This window comes from Crocodylus siamensis, chromosome 6, assembly GCF_052110815.1.
Source record: "Crocodylus siamensis isolate JL-2025a chromosome 6, ASM5211081v1, whole genome shotgun sequence".
Lineage (NCBI taxonomy): Eukaryota > Metazoa > Chordata > Crocodylia > Crocodylidae > Crocodylus > Crocodylus siamensis.
Window position 1 is genome coordinate 81,731,341 of NC_143400.1, and position 17,403 is coordinate 81,748,743.

The 17,403-nt window shown below is 42.3% G+C and overlaps 1 long non-coding RNA gene across 4 annotated transcripts in view; it reads right to left on the minus strand.

The window, feature by feature from the left end:
* LOC149863065 (uncharacterized) overlaps window positions 1-17,403 on the minus strand; it is a 128,493-nt gene that overhangs the window by 75,601 nt on the left and 35,489 nt on the right. For 3 of the 4 annotated variants that reach the window (XR_016443065.1, XR_016443064.1, XR_016443062.1), the window contains exon 4: window positions 7,276-7,340. This is a non-coding gene — a long non-coding RNA (uncharacterized LOC149863065). Of the gene's footprint in view, window positions 1-3,761; window positions 3,909-7,275; window positions 7,341-17,403 lie in introns of all 4 variants that reach the window. The other variant, XR_016443063.1, reaches the window with a different exon arrangement.

Consider the following 17,403-nt stretch of genomic DNA (forward strand, 5'->3'; position numbering starts at 1 on the left):
CTCAGTGGTGATCCAGAAGTGGACCAGAAGTCCACTTTTGGGTCTCCAGGGGAGAGCAGGGCCCCCCCCCAGACTTCCTCCGCTTGGCAATTGGCCACAGGGGTATCCCAGGTACCCCCCAACCTAGAAGGCACCAGTCGAAGAGCCAGGGCAGCACGCAGGGTGGCCCGTGAGCACTCCCTGACGGACCCATAAGTGGACTGAAAGTGCTTCAAGTCCACTTCCAGGTCTGCTGCTGAGCACGTTGAGGAGGCCCTCATGCTCCTGTGGGATGCTCCATCCACCCCAGCATCTCAGCATTCATGAGCCACCTGGTACCTTGAGGTATGTACAAAAAACATTTAAAGTTGGGTCAATGTCCGAATCGCCAAATCTTTCTGAATCTCTCTATATCGATTCGAAGGGTTCCAATTTGATTTGGAGAGATTAAAGGGTCTCCTGATCTGGTTCAGATTTGGAGATTTGGCCACTGAATCAGGCTGAATCTCAGCTGAATTGAATCAGGGACCAAAGCTTCTCACCGCCCTATTACAGTAAAAGCTGTTATCTGGCATCCCCTGAGAATTGGGGATGCTGGATAACAAAATATGCCAGTTAATTGAGCAGCCCTGGCTGCTGCTTCTCCCACCACATCCCTCTGCTCCTCCCGTGGTATCGCCACCCCTCCTGCAGGCCCTGTTATGCCCCCGGGTCATGGGGGCTCAGCAGTGCAGGCTGCTTTGCCCTGGGCAATGGGGGCTTGGAGAAACCAGAAGTGCCACAGTGGGCACTTCTGGTTTCACTTTTCCTTTCAAGCTGGCATGCCAGTTAACAGAGCATCCTGGCTTCTAAGGTGCTGGTTACCAGACAGTTTACTGTATTCAGTATGTGGGCTGTGTGATTATTGCCCAGGTCAAAAGTCATTGTTGCCATTGTATTAGTGGATGATACTGATTTTATCTACAAGAACTTGCATGTGAAACAAAAAACATTTTTGCCTTTGATTTTCCTAGGGAAAAAGACAACTTGGAAAAGAGGCACTTTAAGGGGAGAGAAACAGAAAGAGTGCAAGTGACTGAGAAAGAGAAAAAAAATTAGGCGGGTAAATATTCATAAAGGAAACGTTAAAACTTCTTCCATTCTTTTAGTGCAATAGAGATCATTATCTTTGGCTTCATACAGAATTAAAACCTATCTGAGTTCCTGACTCACAGAGAGAGCAATGCAGAAGCCAATTTTATTCTCTGTCCTGCAGACTTTATGTTCAATTTTCGTTTCTTGCTTTGACACCAAATAATTGCTTGTGCATGCATGTCCACACTGCTGTTTAAAAGCTTGTAGCTGGCTCCTTTTCTGGCTCATTGAATTGCCTGAGGCCACTGGTTAAAAAGATCTGGGGAGCCATGTACAACTACATCCTTTATTGTATCTGCATGGATTGAATCTTTTTTTTATTGACACATTTACCAGAGCCATTAACTGTATGCATGCACAGTGCTCTTGGCAAAGCATGTATTCACATACTTTGTTTCATTTTTATTACCTACACCACTCCGGGTCTCTGGCACAGGGGGGCAGAGAATATGCGAGACAAATGAACTGCAGTGACATACCTGTACCTGCCTAGGTCACATATCTGCCAAACAAATCTTATGTCATGCTGTTATTCACAAACCATTCACTACAGTCATTAACAACATTGTTATTCTCCTTGTAACATTATATTATCTGCACGACCACTTCTGTACTAGTCATTTTGAAGTGCATCCTTATAATAGGGGCTGGTTCCAGCCCAAGAATCTCTATGGACTCCACTGCACCATCCATTCTATGTCCCAAAGCTTCAGGGAGGTTTGAATATGAGGAGTCAGTTAGGACTTCTTGCTATCAGGTACAGGATGATGTGAGCAAAACCTGCATTTTTCTCCTTATCCTGCTGTCAGAAGGTAGAAACATGTTGTACTACTTTTCTCTTATAATTATTTCTAGGGGTGTGCAAAGTGGGCCATATTCGATTCAGATTTGGATTTGGCCTGAATCAGAGACAGTGATTTGATTCGTTGATTTGGATCACTGCCCATGATTCAATTCGGCCGAATCCGAATCTGGAATCAGAGAATCAGCAATTCAGACATTGACACAGCTTTAAAAAAGTTTTCTACATACCTTGAAATAGCAGGCACAGCTCGTGATCGCTATAATGTGGGGGCGCATGGAAAGTCCCATAGCATTGCGGGGGCGGGGCCCCTCCATGTCTTTGACAGTGAACCCAGAAGTACTTCTGGTCCACTTCTGGGTCTTCTGGGGAGCATGCTGGGGGGTCCCCTGCGGCTCCCAGCTCAGCAATCAGCCACAGGTGGGCACCGGGTGCCCTCCCTGACCCAGGAAGCACCAGTCACTGATATGGGGGAATGCAGGGGAGCCCCTGGTGCACTCCCCAGTGGATGCAGAAGTGGACTGGAAGTGCTTCTGGTCCACTTCTGGGTCTGCTGCTGAGCGCACTGGGGAGCCCACGATGCTTCTGTGAAACACCCTCTGTGTGGATACAGAACGCGTCTGCACATCACCTAAGAAATTGATACTAAGGCGGCCTGTATATTTGTTTTAACATAAAAATATACCCATTCAGGGGCAGATCCAGTGGGTATACAGTGATATAATTGTACCTTCCCCCCACTTTGATTCCCACTCCACCCAAACTTTAAAACCAACTTCCTGGGAGGGGCAATGGTATTTCTATTCTGGTAGTGCTGAAAGAGTCAATTGACCTCATGGTACATTATCATCTTCCTGAGTCCTGTTAATCTCTCCACTCTACAGGTGTTAAATGCCCTTTAACTCTTTTAATTGTCTTGATGTTTTCACTATAAAAGCTATTCTCTCGTCTATAATTCTACTGTCTATTAGTCTAGTAATATCTCTCTTCCATTTCATAGTCCTGCAGTGTTTTTTACTGCAGCTCAAAACCTTAAATCACGTGTGGTATTATTACCTCAGGTGTAGAAATTACTGACAGTGAAATATTGGAGGCACTGTCAAGACACTCCAGAAGGCTATACTTTGTTTTATGAATCTACATTTAACTATAATTAGTACAGGGCTAATGAGACGTTATCTTTTGACTGTTTTTTGCCAGACAGACAGGCAGACACTTTAGCAAATGAATGCACATTCCGACTGCTGGATTTGGTTTTGCTTTGAGCTTAAACTGAATAATATACTGCTAGTCCCCTACCCTATTGGTAAATCTTCTAGTTTCTCTTTAATTGAAGAAAATATGTTGTTATATGTGATAATGTATCACACCATCTGCCCACCCCTTTTCAAATCCTGGATCCATCCATGTACCCATCATCCATCCAGTTCAGTATTCTTTCTCTGAAAACGGCCAGGATCAGATTTATCGGCAGGAGATGTGGAATAAAAATAAACTAACACAATCCTCAGGCAGCTTTGGGATAACCTATTGCCCCCCTCTCCCACCCCGCCCCCCCCAAAAAAAGATTTTCCTGACTCAAAGAGAATTGAAACCCAGAACCATGAAGACTTATATCTAAAATATTTATTTTTTGCATAGTGATTTCAATCCTGGGTATTCTTGTTTAGCATATAAACATCCTGACAGAGCAGATATTTAAAGGAGCAAAACATTGTCCTAATTGTTCTCCCAATGAAGTCAACGGAGAAGTTCCCAGTGAGTCAATACTGAGTGCTTTGGAAACTCCCATCTGTGATTTAAATCCCAGCTTTAGAGAATCATGCTCCATCATTACAGTATTTACCTTGCAGCTTTGCAGTCCTACAGGGACTGGTATGGTGTGGTTTATAGTCAGGTCTGTATATGTGAGATATTTTGGCAAAACATCAGCTACATTTGTTTTTGAATACATTTTATACTGTAGGGTATTTATCCAATCTTCAAATGTAAACTGTAGGAAAAAACACATTTAGAGGTAATTATGTTCTAATATTATTCTGTGTTTGACTCCTGAGCATTATACTTATCCTTGGGTATTTAATGCAAGAAACACCATTGTCATATGATAGCCTATATGGCAAGATAAATAATGTGGGAGGATTTATGCAGTGAATCTCTGCTATGCTTAAAAACATTTTTGTCCTATAGTGAGGAAAACAGCCAGCAGACTTCATTAGCAGATTTATCATGGTCTTTTCAGCAGCTCTTGAAAATGCCAGTAAAAGTTATATCCTTAAATGATTAATGTAGCCCTTTTCATCAGAGTTCACTTGCTATGGAACTCTTTTCATATATTACCAGTCCACATACCAGTGCAGTAACAAGACTAGATAAATAAAGTGTTTTGTTGCTGCTTTTAAAAAACAAATTATAACCAAGGATTTTACATTTTGATGATCTGTGTTCAATATGGAAAAATTCATTATCTTCAAAATATGCACCAAATGTAAGTGCTTTCACAAAAGATTAAAAGGAAAGCTAGCACTCACTGCCAAACAAGCATTTGCTTTTTGTCTTCATTATCAAGTTTATAATCTATGACATTTGTTCACGCTGAAAGCTCTAGGAGCAAGGGCAAAGTTTTATTTCCCTTTGGTGTGATGATTCGTTCCTCTTTTGTGCCATGATGGTAATTAATGTTAAGACCTAGAGAATATTGCTTACATTTGCAAAGTGAATGCACGTAAAGAGAACAGACTGCTAAATTCACTTGGAAAAAAAAAAGAAAAGAGAGAGCATAAAACTATCTCAGTGGGACTTTTGCATTATAAGGGCATGGCAGCAGAATGATTATTATTGGGGTTCAACGTAAAGCTGATATTATAGGTCATTATGTCAATATGGAAGAGTTAGTAAATAGAAATACATTTTGGATACATATAGATGTCCAAGCAGGTTAGAGCACATAAAAAATGGCTACCCAATCAAACCTCGTTGGCCCAGGTGTGGACCTTACGCTTAGATCCCTAGTTAAGTTGATCCAAATGATAACTGTACAGAAGTTCAGGACAGTTAGAGCAGTCTACAAATCACTGACTCAATCTAAGTTAAGTGTACTTCTAAGGTAGTCAAACTTAGATCAGGTCCTGTACACTTCCTGGGACAGGCCCAGGGCTAGGAAAGCCTAGCCACTACTTCCGGCTCTAGTGCTGTGCTTTTCATACAGGATTTCTCCCCCCGAGCACCAGGCTATTTTTAGGCCTTGGCTCCTTTCCCCATCTCCAGATGAACAACCTTCTCCTGCCCACCCTGAGCCTGCTAAGCCCCCATCCTGAAAACTGCTCCCAATGCCAGTTTTACTGGAGTTCACCAGTGCCAGGAGCCAATAGAAGTAAGTCGGGGTGGGCAGTGGGGCAGGCAGGGTTGGGAGTTGTTTCCACAAGGGGGGGTGGGTTTCAACTGGGCAGAGGTGGAGGTCAGAGAGATAAAAATAGCCCTTTGTCCCAGGAGGTAGGGGAGAGAGTCCCCCATTCACCCAAGCCCCGTCCCCATGGACCCTGCTGGCCCACTAAAACCTGCCAAACCCTCCCATTGCACACCAAAACCTCCACAGGCCCCATCTGCCCCCTCAATTCCCCCTGCAGGCCCTGCCTGCCTTCCTGTCCCCGCCCCCAGACCCCACCTGCCCCACAATCCCTCCCAGAGCCTGCTCTCCCCCGCCAGTTTTCCCAAGTCTCCTGCTAGCTTCCAATCCCAACTTACCTGAGATCAGGTGGCCATTTTTAACTCAATCTAACCTCCCCAAATGTCTGACAGACCCCTTGAAGAAACTGAGCCACTTCTTCAGTCTGGCTTTCTTTGGGCTTACATTTTGTAAGTAGTCATGTCCTCAAATTAGATATTTTAAAACCTGATCCAGAAAGGTGCTGAGCCACTTTGGCTTCTATTGGCACATATGATTATCGCAGAAGCAATCATTATAAAAGATCACCTACAAGTTGCCCAGACATTCAGTAAGACCTGTTAATGCCTTAGAGCATGTTTTAGTTGTTTCTATGCTCCCTCCTGAGCAAGCTTGCATGCACCACTGAGAAATAAGCCTCACTCACTCAAGTACGGCAGCACACTGGGCCACAAAGATGACTTGGGAGCAGGCTTGAGTGGCACAGAAGAGATCTGAACACGTACCTCTGAACCATGCTTAAACTGTGCCAAAATACAGAGCCTGAATGTAGTGTTGGAACACATGCTCAAGTCCACATAGAGCCACTCTACCGTGCTTCACAGCTTAATCAGGCCTGGGCACATATTCTTCAGGACCTAATGCTGAGCAATGCACCCAGCTTCACCTAGAAGGCCATACAGTAGAGCCCAGATTCCTAAATTAACTGAAGTCCCTAAAACCTTTGCAAAGCTGAGAGTTTGCAAAGTATAGGGGAGTATATATAGCTGCAGTAGGACCACAGAGGTATGCTAGCACTTGGCTGATTTTTTTTTTTTGTAATTTCAAAAGGTGCTGCATCTCTGATCAGTTGCACGGGGCTGAAGCCATGCACAAGATTATGAATGCTGCCCTTTGAAGAAGAAACTGCAGCAAACAGCTAAGTGACTTATTCTTCACTGAGCAGCCCGTTGCAAGTCAAGTGGGTTGTGAACTACCCCTACAAAAATCCTGACTCTCCTGTACAGACCTAATCTTAAAATACCAAGTGGCGTCAAGAGACCCCAAAAGAGAAGTCAGCTTCTGACTATCTGACCCAAATTCTTTGATCCACTGAAAAGTTTTATACAGATCAGTTGAAAAATAGTTGATGGGTTTGTTTTTATTGAAATTTGGAGACTGAAATCTAAGTGGGAAACTTCAGAATATTTGAAGCCTTATCAGCTATTCACAGGGATATTTTTGCTTTTGCTTTTCTGCTTCCAGTTGATCCAGAGAATAATATCATTCATTGACAGTAAAACTCAGACTCCAATCATGAGCAGCATGTGTACATTACACCTATGATAATTTGTTCTGTGAGGTCTAGTGATCCTTTAAAAAGCACCAAAACTATCCATCTAGCAAAATAACAAAACCTATAGCAATCTGAATAGTTTTAACAAAAAGGAACTTGAATAAAAAAGATTTGGTTCTGAATGAGAGCTGTTCTGTCCTATGAGGTTTATTTTCATGACTCATTTTGCATGGAAATAACAATGTTCCCATTTTCGATTTCTTTGTACAAAACATTTTAGATTCCCCAAAAATCAACATCTGAAATAAAAATTAATTAAACATTAGAGTAGAGCAAGATTATCACATTTTAGAAATGCTTTCCTGTGGGACAGAGTTCAAACCAAAAAAAATTCAAAGACAGGGAAAATATGCTACTCACCAGGCAATTTTCTATTATGCTTCTTATCATTATTTTTTTTGATAAGGTATGGGCAGGGGACGCTCCTAGGGAGAGAGAAATGATAAAGTTAACTGAAACTTGAACGTAGAGTTCTATCACTTTCTAGGAAAGAAGAAAGAACAGAGACCGGATCAGATTCCAGCTTTGCAACCCCCCCCCCCTTTTCAATTTTTGGGGGGTTCCCATGTGAACTGAGTATGTACATTAGTTTTAAGAAAACTGTGGGAAACTGCAGAGTTGAGGGAAGTGAGATCCAACCCCTTGCATTCTAGGGTCATTCATTAAAATTGATCTCAGGCTGGTACTGACAGAGAATTCATAGACTATAAAGCCAGAAGGGACCATTTGATCATCTTGTATGACTTCTTTTATAACATAGACCGTAGGACTTCTCTGATTTAATTCATCACTAGACATCTGTTTCATGATCTATCTGACAAGAGTCAGAAGTTTTAGTGCATTTTTGAGTATAGAAAGGAAAAAGCACCACTATACAGGAAGGCTCACGTTTCTCAAAAAGCCCCAACTTTCTTGTTCTTCTGGACTTCTGCTTATGGACAAGAAGGCCCTAGACTGTGAGCTGCACTCAAGCTGTCCACAGCACCCCTCATGAGAAGAGAGAGCAAAGGTGACTCTAACACATTCTTTTGCTACCCAGTTTTGGAAGCTTCTGGTCCTGAAGCCATGTCCGTGTCCATCCAATATGAACCTGAAATCAGGCCCATGTGGCAAAATGTTCCCATGTCTTCTCCTGTCTAGCTTAATGCAAACCTAACAGGTAAAGGTGGGGGGGCGGGTTTGGTGAGAGAGACTGATCTTTGATTGTACCAACATTTTTACCTAGTTTTCACACTGCAGATCCAAGGAGGAATATATCTGGTAGGGGAAGGGAGGTACCAATTAGGATTCTAGTCAAAATGCATAGGGATGTTGAAAAGGCAATCAGGACACATAGTAGAGATGATATCTGAAGGAGTCCTTGGAAAGATTTTAATTTAATCTGCGTCTATCGTGGTCAAAATGGTGGAGTAAGAGTTTGATTCTGAAGGGAGTATGGTCAATTTAGGCTATATACAGTGAGGGTATCAGATGATTTTGCACCATCTTTTAGCTTAACAACCTGATATGAATGGCATATTTGTTTCTGTGAGAGGTTAACCAACCCAAACAATCATCTCCCAATACAGAAGGCATTTCAATATCCCATGAATCCAAAATCTCCTTCTCTGTACCATCAGTGGACCCATCTGTCAGTCTCCACTATCATTCTCCTATTAAATGCTTCATTTCCGTCTCCCTTGATAACACAATAGTCTCTATATTTTTATAGCCAAATAGCACAAAGTTTCAATTATGCCATGAATGTGCTATCAAGTCAGTATTCAGTATGCTAGTTTCTTTTAGCAAAAGTTTCCAGCTTGGCAGATGTTCACATTTCCTTTAATGCTGCTTACCAGTGAAGCTAACCGCGTTGGATATATAACCATTTACTGAACTTCGCCATCAGTGTGGACTGCTGTCCCCTTATCACGAGTAATAGGCCACTATATTCCTTTTATTACAAAATTCAATGTTTGCACTCAATGTGTAAAGAATAAGCAGCATTTCAAAATGGTTTACCCCATAGTTCACATAAAACAGTAACAATGCTTTCCATCTTAATTTAGTGCAATATAATGGCAAATTAAGACCATAAGACTCCAGTTGCATTAAACGTGGTTCCTGCACCTGGCCTTTAAAAAACATTTATCTTCATTAGGGAAACATGCTCATATTGCAGGAACAGTTAAGGCTATCCAAAGACATTTCACTGTTTTCAAAAGGGACATAAGTAGGTCTCCCATGTGATCATGGCCTCCAGGCAAGAAAAACAAATGTTTTTCAGCTTCTTTATCAGGGAAAAGTCCTATGAGCTATTACATCACTATCAGGGACATTGCAGATTTTATTTCTATGAATTGCTTAGAGCAAATAATTATCTATATGTAGATCATTCTAGAATGAACAACTAATGAATGTAGTCACCTGGCCATCTTCTAAAGCACTGTGACTAATTGTATACCTTTTAATGTATTCCTGAAGAGAAGAAGCATTAAAAACTTGAAGCAACTAATCTGAAATAAGCGTGTCATACAAATTACAAACTGAACAAAATCTCTAAGGATCTAAGTTTGTAACTGAAAATAAATAAGTACAGCAGCTAAAAATCAGGGGCAAATTTCATTATTGATTTTCTTATTAGAAATAGACTAAAAAAATGTCTGCATCTATCTCATAGCTCTTAGAGGAGACTTACGGTAAATGATTCTCTGCTGAAAGCCACCCTGAATAGCACTATAAAACATTTCTATACAAGTCAAAGAGATGGTTCAAAAGCATTCACGAGCTATTATGAGTCCAATCCTAACCTCTATGTATATTTTCCCATTGACTTTAATGGGAACATGAGATCCCATATGAGAACAAGTGGTTCTCCAAGTATCTAGCTGTCAACTGTAAGTTTCATCCTGAAAGGTGCAATTGTAAGGTAGGAAGTATACAAGATGCATCTGGGTACTTTCATTTTAATTCATTCATCTATTGCCCCAGTAAATATGATCCAAACATTCCTGTTTGCCATGATGGGGCAATTGAGGCGTCTATGGTTTTAATAGCCAACAGGAAGAAAGACATGTACTTGAGAGGAAGGATGTTCCATCGTAGCAAGAAACCTTTTTGCCGCTCCCCACCCCGCCAAACGTGAAGCTCCTCCATATGGCAAAAGTCCCTTTTGCAGTAGTTGCCCTCTTTTGGGGATGCTTTCTCTTTTCTACCTTTTCTTCCTTCCTCTTTCTTTTCTTTTACTATATTATTATTTTTATATAAGGTGTACTAGTAGTGAAAATATAGCTTGTAGATTTTACAAATGTACTTTAAGTTTAAAGTAAGTTGTACCATGTAACAATATTAGCAAGGGCAGGAATCTCTGTGTGGAGAGGGTCCCTGAATGAATCATGGTTGATTGTGTGACACAGTAGCTATTCTGGATAAACAAGTTAATGAGCAGCAATTAACACCTACATACCAAAGACTAAGGAGAGGAAAGAATCAATATAGAGCCAGGAATTCCCAGAAACTTCACTGTTAAAGGTACAGAAGCCCTGGTTTGAACTAATCAATGCTGGAAACAGACCCTTGGGGCTGAAATACCCACTGATCAACCACTTCCAGAGCAATATTCATCATGGCAGTGAATCAATCAAAATTCACTGAGGGACTCCCGAGACTGCACGTACCTGAGGACGTGACCCCTGGGGCTGACAGCTGCCATCCAGCAGCCACCAAGAGGGATGTCCCTTGAGGTCAATGACTCTTGGATTGGATAAGCCTGAGAATTGGGGAGTCACCAAAGCCAGAGAGGGATAAAAGGCAGCGAAGAATGACCCCCAAGGGCACCCTCTTTGACTTGACCAGCACCCTGCCTCTCCGGCCAGAAGGACCAGCCATTGACAGCAGACTCCAGTGCTTGGGGATTGGTATAACTTGACACCAATACTTAGTGCTCATAGCTAGTGTGTGTGACCAAGGTTTATGGTCTGACTTTTGCATCCATCCAATAAACTAGAACTTTATGATGATCCTGTGAGTCGGTCCTTTGTAGACAACACCATTGGTTCTTCAGCAAGATACTTAGAACTTTATACAAAAATGTATAGATGCCAAAATAGAGCTTAGGCAGAATTGAGGCTCCTAATTTCAAAATTATGAGCCAGAAAACCCCTACTTAGCTGCCATCTAATACTGGAAGTGCCAAAATTCCAGAAATGCTTCCTGTTTTAATTGAATGTTTGCACCACTGAACATGCTCAGAATTGTTCCAATCCTGGCAGACTGGTGTCTACCTCGCACCTAAGGCCAAGCATGCTTCAGAAATCAGGTGTCATTAAGACTTCCAGAAGGCTCAATCCAGTAGGCCTTCTCAGAGCAGAAGTAACATTTCCCTCAGAAAATGTAGGTTCAGCAAATTTTCTTTAATAGTGGTAGTGGTAGCAATACCCACCCTAATGTTTTAAAGGGGGGTACAATGCCCCCTCAGGCCAAAGGAAGTCAAACGTACATCATCCAGCAACCCACTGCAACCCACCGCTCCCCCCACCATACACACACACTCACACCATTTTTAAGGATGGGGATGCTGCAGCACTTTAATCAGATCAGCTCTCAGAGTCACTTTAATTAAAGCACTGCCCAATGGCCTCCCCCCGCATCCTCAGAGCATGTGTAAATGTGCCCAAAGATACTGGCTATTCTGGATGCATGCAGGGGCATTTTCCTTCTTCCTGTTGAAACTAGGCCACTGTGCAAAAAATGTAAGGCTTGCAAGAGAACTCAAGTGAGAACAAGACACTGTAACCAGAAAGTGTTCTTTAAAAGATGCACAGGAAAGACCAGACAGAGAGAGTGGGTCTGGGACCATTCGTTAAGCATCAGTGGTCCAATCCGAAGTTCAGTTGGGCCAGAAACATACCAAAATCAGAGCAAGTGTGTGCAGGAAAAATGTGTGCCAGCTGTCAGCATTTCTACTTTTTACTTCCTTGATTAGGAAAGGAGTTTTAAAAAGGCACATACTGCCTCCATAAAAGATTTCAGACTTATCATGGCAAATGCCAGCATGGGTTTGTACTGCAAATGAATCTAACTGGCAAAAAACCTAGCAGCTATACAGAGAGATCAACCTACTGCTACATAACTGAATACCAAGTAATCAAAGAGAAGTCTCAGCATTTGTAGCAAGATAGGGCGAGCAAAAGATACAGTGAAAGGTGCATTAAAATAACTACTCTGCTCAATCATCCACAGGCCTATTTTTTGTATGTTCTCAGTATATGTTATAAAAATAATTTTCAGAAGGCAAAAGTGAGTAAATGTCACTGAAATTTAGACTCTGAAGACCCAGGTGTTTAGGTATCACTGGGCATGTGTAGATGAAACAGCGGCCCTAAATTAAAGCAGTGAGTTTTTAAAAACACCACTTCAATTTAGGGCCCTTTAAACCCGCATGTTGTGCACACACATGAACTTACCTGCCTCTGATGGTAGGGAGGGGAGGGCAGGTAGAGCAGTCTCTGGGCTGCAGGGGGGGGGGGGCGGGTGCTTCCCTCCACAGCAGTGGCAGCCCCTCCCCCCCCAGTGGCACCTGCCCACAAGCACCCAGCTCAGGAGGTCACAGGGGGCACCACAACCTCAGAGGGAAGCAACAGGCCCCCGTGCAACTCAGGCAGGCAGAAAGGCTCCAGGGGAAAAAAATGATCAGGCATGCCACTTTTCTTGGGTTGAGCCTGCTTTCTTGGGCTGCTGCCAAGCTGCCTGCAAGAGCTTCCTGCAGAGCCCCTGAGCTGCATGGAGCCTGGTGCTTTGCTGTAGGGCAGCAAACTAAAACCCCAAGTCATTTAAGGCACATTACTACACAATTTGCTGAATTTGCTACAGCGGCTGGAATTACTGCACAATATACCTCCAGCACGTGCAAACACCAGCACCATTAAAGTGGGTCAAAAGCATTTAACCCACTTTAGAGCGTCATGCACACATACCCCTCGTTTCATCTACACACAGCCTATATTGGCTGAATTCCACAGTATGCATTACCACATACTTAGGTATAAGACAAATATAGTGATGTGTTATTGTTCATTAGTTCTCCTAATGAAAGGTGTAATAGGCTAAGAAAGCTATTCTAGTGAGAGGTGTCAGATTATAAAGTGCTTTTTACACAATCAGGCTTTTAAAGCTCAATCTCATGCCCCGCGGAAGGTACTTAATGTCCTGTGGAAGGTGCTCAGTGCCCTCATCTTCTACTGAAACAGGCAGTTATGCTCCTGCTCCCATTATATTTATAAGAGGATGTGGTTGTGGAATTTTGTGCCTTTGTTTGTCCTATTTTTTTTCCTCCTTAATAGCAGCAAAGGTAGAGCTAAGTAGAGGTATGTGAAGCAGGCAGTATTCGATTCAGCCAGATTTGGGGACAATGATTCAATTTGCTGATTAGGATCACTGTTCCATTTCGATTCAGCTGAATCTGAAGATTTGATTGTGATTTGGAGAATCCGCGATTCAGCCATAGACACAGCTTTATATGTTATTTCTACATACCTCAAGGTACCAGGCATGGCTCATGTATGCCGAGATGGTGGGGCAGATGGAGCGTCCAATGGGAGCTTGGGGGCTCTGCTGCTGAGCACGTGGGGACCCCCCAGCTCAGTGATCAGCTACAGGGGGACCCCAGGAGCCACTCCAGACTCTGGAGGCACCAGTCACTGAGCTGGGGGGTGCAGGGGTCCACCGCCAAGTGCACGGGGTACCCCGTCACTCCCATGGGATGCTCCATCTGCCCCACCATCTCCACGTTCACAAGCCACAACTGGTACCTCAAGGCACATAGAAAACACATATGGCTGAATTGTCAAATCTCTCTGAATTGACTTGGAGGCTTCTGATTCTATTCAGAGAGATTAATGGGTCTCCTGATTTTATCTGGATTTGGAGATTCAGCCACCAAATTGGGCCAAATCTCCTTCGAATCAAATCAGTGACTGAAGCTTCACACAGCCCTAGAACTAAGGTCCCTGGTAGCCAAAGGTGCTCAGAAATTTATAGTATTGCTCCCACGGTTAGCAATCAAGTCCAACCCTATTCTCATCCATGTCAGTAGCAAAACTCCCACTGCATTTAGTGGAAAACAGAGGCCCAGAATAATGCCAAAAATATTCTATAGCCCATTTAGACTTATCACCCATCTCCCACCTGCTACCACAGTAGCTACAGCCAGTGGCTGTCTGGTAAAAATTAGTTTGCCAAAGCCTTTTTGATGAATTGCGAAGATAACAGTCCCCTTTCTCAGAACCAGTCATTGTTTTAAAAGGAAGAACTAGTCTCTGCATTGGTGTCTAATTACCTAGGGACTCTGCCAACTCATTTCTCTGTACCATATATGATCCTGTTAGATTTTCAAGCTCAGTTGACTATAGTGATGACACTGAAACAGAGATCAGAGCCAAGAGCTATCACTACATTATTTCCAGCAAGGAAGGCAGCCTCATTTAACATACAGCAGAACTGGAATCAACTGATGCTGTATTGCTTACACCAGCTTTATATTGGTGTAATTCCACTGAGAATTGTGCTTAAACAGTCCAAGAAGAAATGTAAGAATGAGAGGCATCAGCAAAGAAAAGTACAGACAGACTAGAAATCAGATGTGGAAGTGGATGCCATCATAGATATAATAAGAACATTCACTGTTGCCTTTGGATAGATTTTTTTTTAATTTGGAATGAATTTTAAGGGTGTAAGGCCACCTCTAACAAAGCAAACCAAAAAGAAAAGGGCAAGTCATTCCATACTAAACTTTTTATGCTTCCCTGACTTTCTTTGGAACCATCTTGTCTTAGCTAGTTATCAAAATGTGTTATCTGGAAAGATATACAACTTGCCCAATCCAGTATGGCCGTTTCTATTGTCCTCTCCACAGGATCTAACAATGTTTTGGAGCAAGGCTCGAGTTTTACCTGTTGCCTTTTAAAGTCTAAGCAATTTAGAGAAAATTCTCAGGAAAAAAAAAAAGGATTATTTTGTGGACACGACTTGCAGACATTCTTCACCAAAAATAATTTTATGCATTAGGAACTCAGTTACACAAGAAAGCCATTTGTACAGACAAAGCTTGTTTTATCTTTCATTTTAGAAGAAAATACTAAACATTCTTGCAAAGCTAAAATAATTGTATTAATCTAGAATCAAAGGTATCAGCATAAATATAAATATAAATAGATATATTTGAAACCATCAAACACTGTCTAAAATAAAATTAATAGATGAAAGTGTTTTCCCCTGACTGGAGGCATCACACTAGTTTAGAACTATTAATCTAGAATCAAAGGTATCAGCACAAATATAAATATAAATAGATACATTTCAAACCATCAAACACTGTCTGCAATAACATTAATAGATGAAAGTGTTTGCCCCTCATTGGAGACACCCCTGTAGCATAGGATCTCCCATCCTGCCTCTACTTCTTTGCAAGTTTCTTCCCACCTTTCTTAGATTGTCTCTCTCAACTATAGGACTAGGAACACAAGTTACACATAAAACGGTTTAAATAATTAGAAACTGGTTTAAACCTGTAACAGAACAGAAGTTCAGTGCACATAAACCAGTTTCAAAATGGCTGAAACTGGTTTAAGATAAACTTGGTTGAATGTGGTTTTAGACTTAACTGATTTGGGTCAAATGGTTTATGAAACTTCTGTCCCAGCAAGATTCAAGTTAAATTAGAGCCCCCCAGCATCCCAGCATGCTTTCCAGCCCTGTGCTATGCTCTGCTGTCTGCTCCAGCAGAGAAGGGTTGGGGGGAGGCAAGGAAGAGTAGTGTCTGGGGCCAGGGAGGGGTGTTAAACCTCCCTTCCCCCAAGTACAGAGCTGTCCTGACCTGCTGAACTTAATATAAGTTATCACTGGCTGCTACTGTGGACTACAAATCCCAGAGACTCCTGGAGCAGGAAGAGAAAGTGATGAGCAACCTTGCAGAGTCCTGCTTCTGTGATGCTGGACTGCAAATCCCAGAGGGGGAAGCAGGAAGAGGAAGTGCCAGAGAGCCATGCTCTAGAGCCCTCTGGCTTCTGGCCTGAGCAATGCAGGCATATGGCTGCATTTCCTGAATCAAAAATAAATGTGTGTTCAGTTGTTTCTCATTTTAATCTCTGCATCTTAGAGTAACCTGCAGACTGAATCAATTCAGCCTCAAGCTTTTTGACTGCCTGTACTTAGCCTAGAAGCATTTCTTAACAAGTGTTTCCCTAATGGAAGCTCATTCAAGCAACAGTTTTCAAGGATTCTATCTAATAAACATTTTATAGGGATTTACTCCAAAGAACAACATTTGGGGAAAAAAATAACCAGCCATTAATTAATTCCTGTATTATTTACATGGAAATCCTTTATGAAGCAAAGTAGCAGATACATTCCTACAGCACAAGCAACATGAATAGTTAGACAGTATGGGCACGTCCAGATGAGTGCAGACATTTTTTCCCCTGGGGACAAGTAGCAGCAGCACACCTTGTGCCACTGCTACCTATCCCCAGGGAAAGCTCATGCCACATGTGGTCTGGCCTGTACCAGTTTACTCCAGGTGGGGTAAGGGAAGCCAGGTTACCTGCACTGGCCCCAGCAGCCTTAGATGGAGTTCTGGGGGCCTCCCAGGGCTGCAGCCATGGCAAGAAGCCTGGATGACAGCTAGAGTATGGCTCCAACTGACCAGGCTCTGATTCTGGGTGGCGTGTGCTCCTGCCACATGAGCCTCCCTGCTTTTTTCAGTTTGGGTTTTTTTTTTTACCCTGGGACCTACTGGGATCAAAATAACACCGTGCTGCAAGGTAACAGCACAGGGAACACCTGCATGTGCAGTGCTTGGTGCCACAGAGCGGTCTGTGGCGCCACATGCTGCACATCTGTGCTAGTCTGGATGTGACCTGTGTGTTAGGCTCTGAGTTGGAGCATGCCCAGTACAGATAGGCTCTCCAGTGACTTTAACTTCCATACTTAATAAGTCTCTACTAAGTATATGCAAACTTGGTCAAATTAGCAAATTTTTGGTCTGTTTTCATCTGAATTGTGAAGATATATTAGCATGGCTGCCCTCCCAAATTTCAAGGTCCTAAACCAAAACATTATTATATTCGCCAAAATTGTTGTAAGAATTGTTTTTTCATGGGAAATATTTTTTCTTAATCTCATTATTAAAGCAGCTACGTATCTTTTGTCAAAATTATCAACCCGCCGTCCCTCCTCCAAAAAAGCAAAGAGATGCAAAAACCCAGCAAGGAAAATGTCATTTCTAATAATTTCTAGTTCAGCAAATGTAAAACCAGTTGAAAACAGACTCTTGGCATGGGAAGTATCAAATGAACTTAACTATCAACAACCCTACCAGTTCCATCTATATCCAATAATTATTCCTTTCTAATTAATCTAAATGACAATGTGTCACTGCATTGAATACACTGGATGGGTTATATTCCCCTTATACACGCTATACATATTTTTAACCCCATGTGTGTTATACAT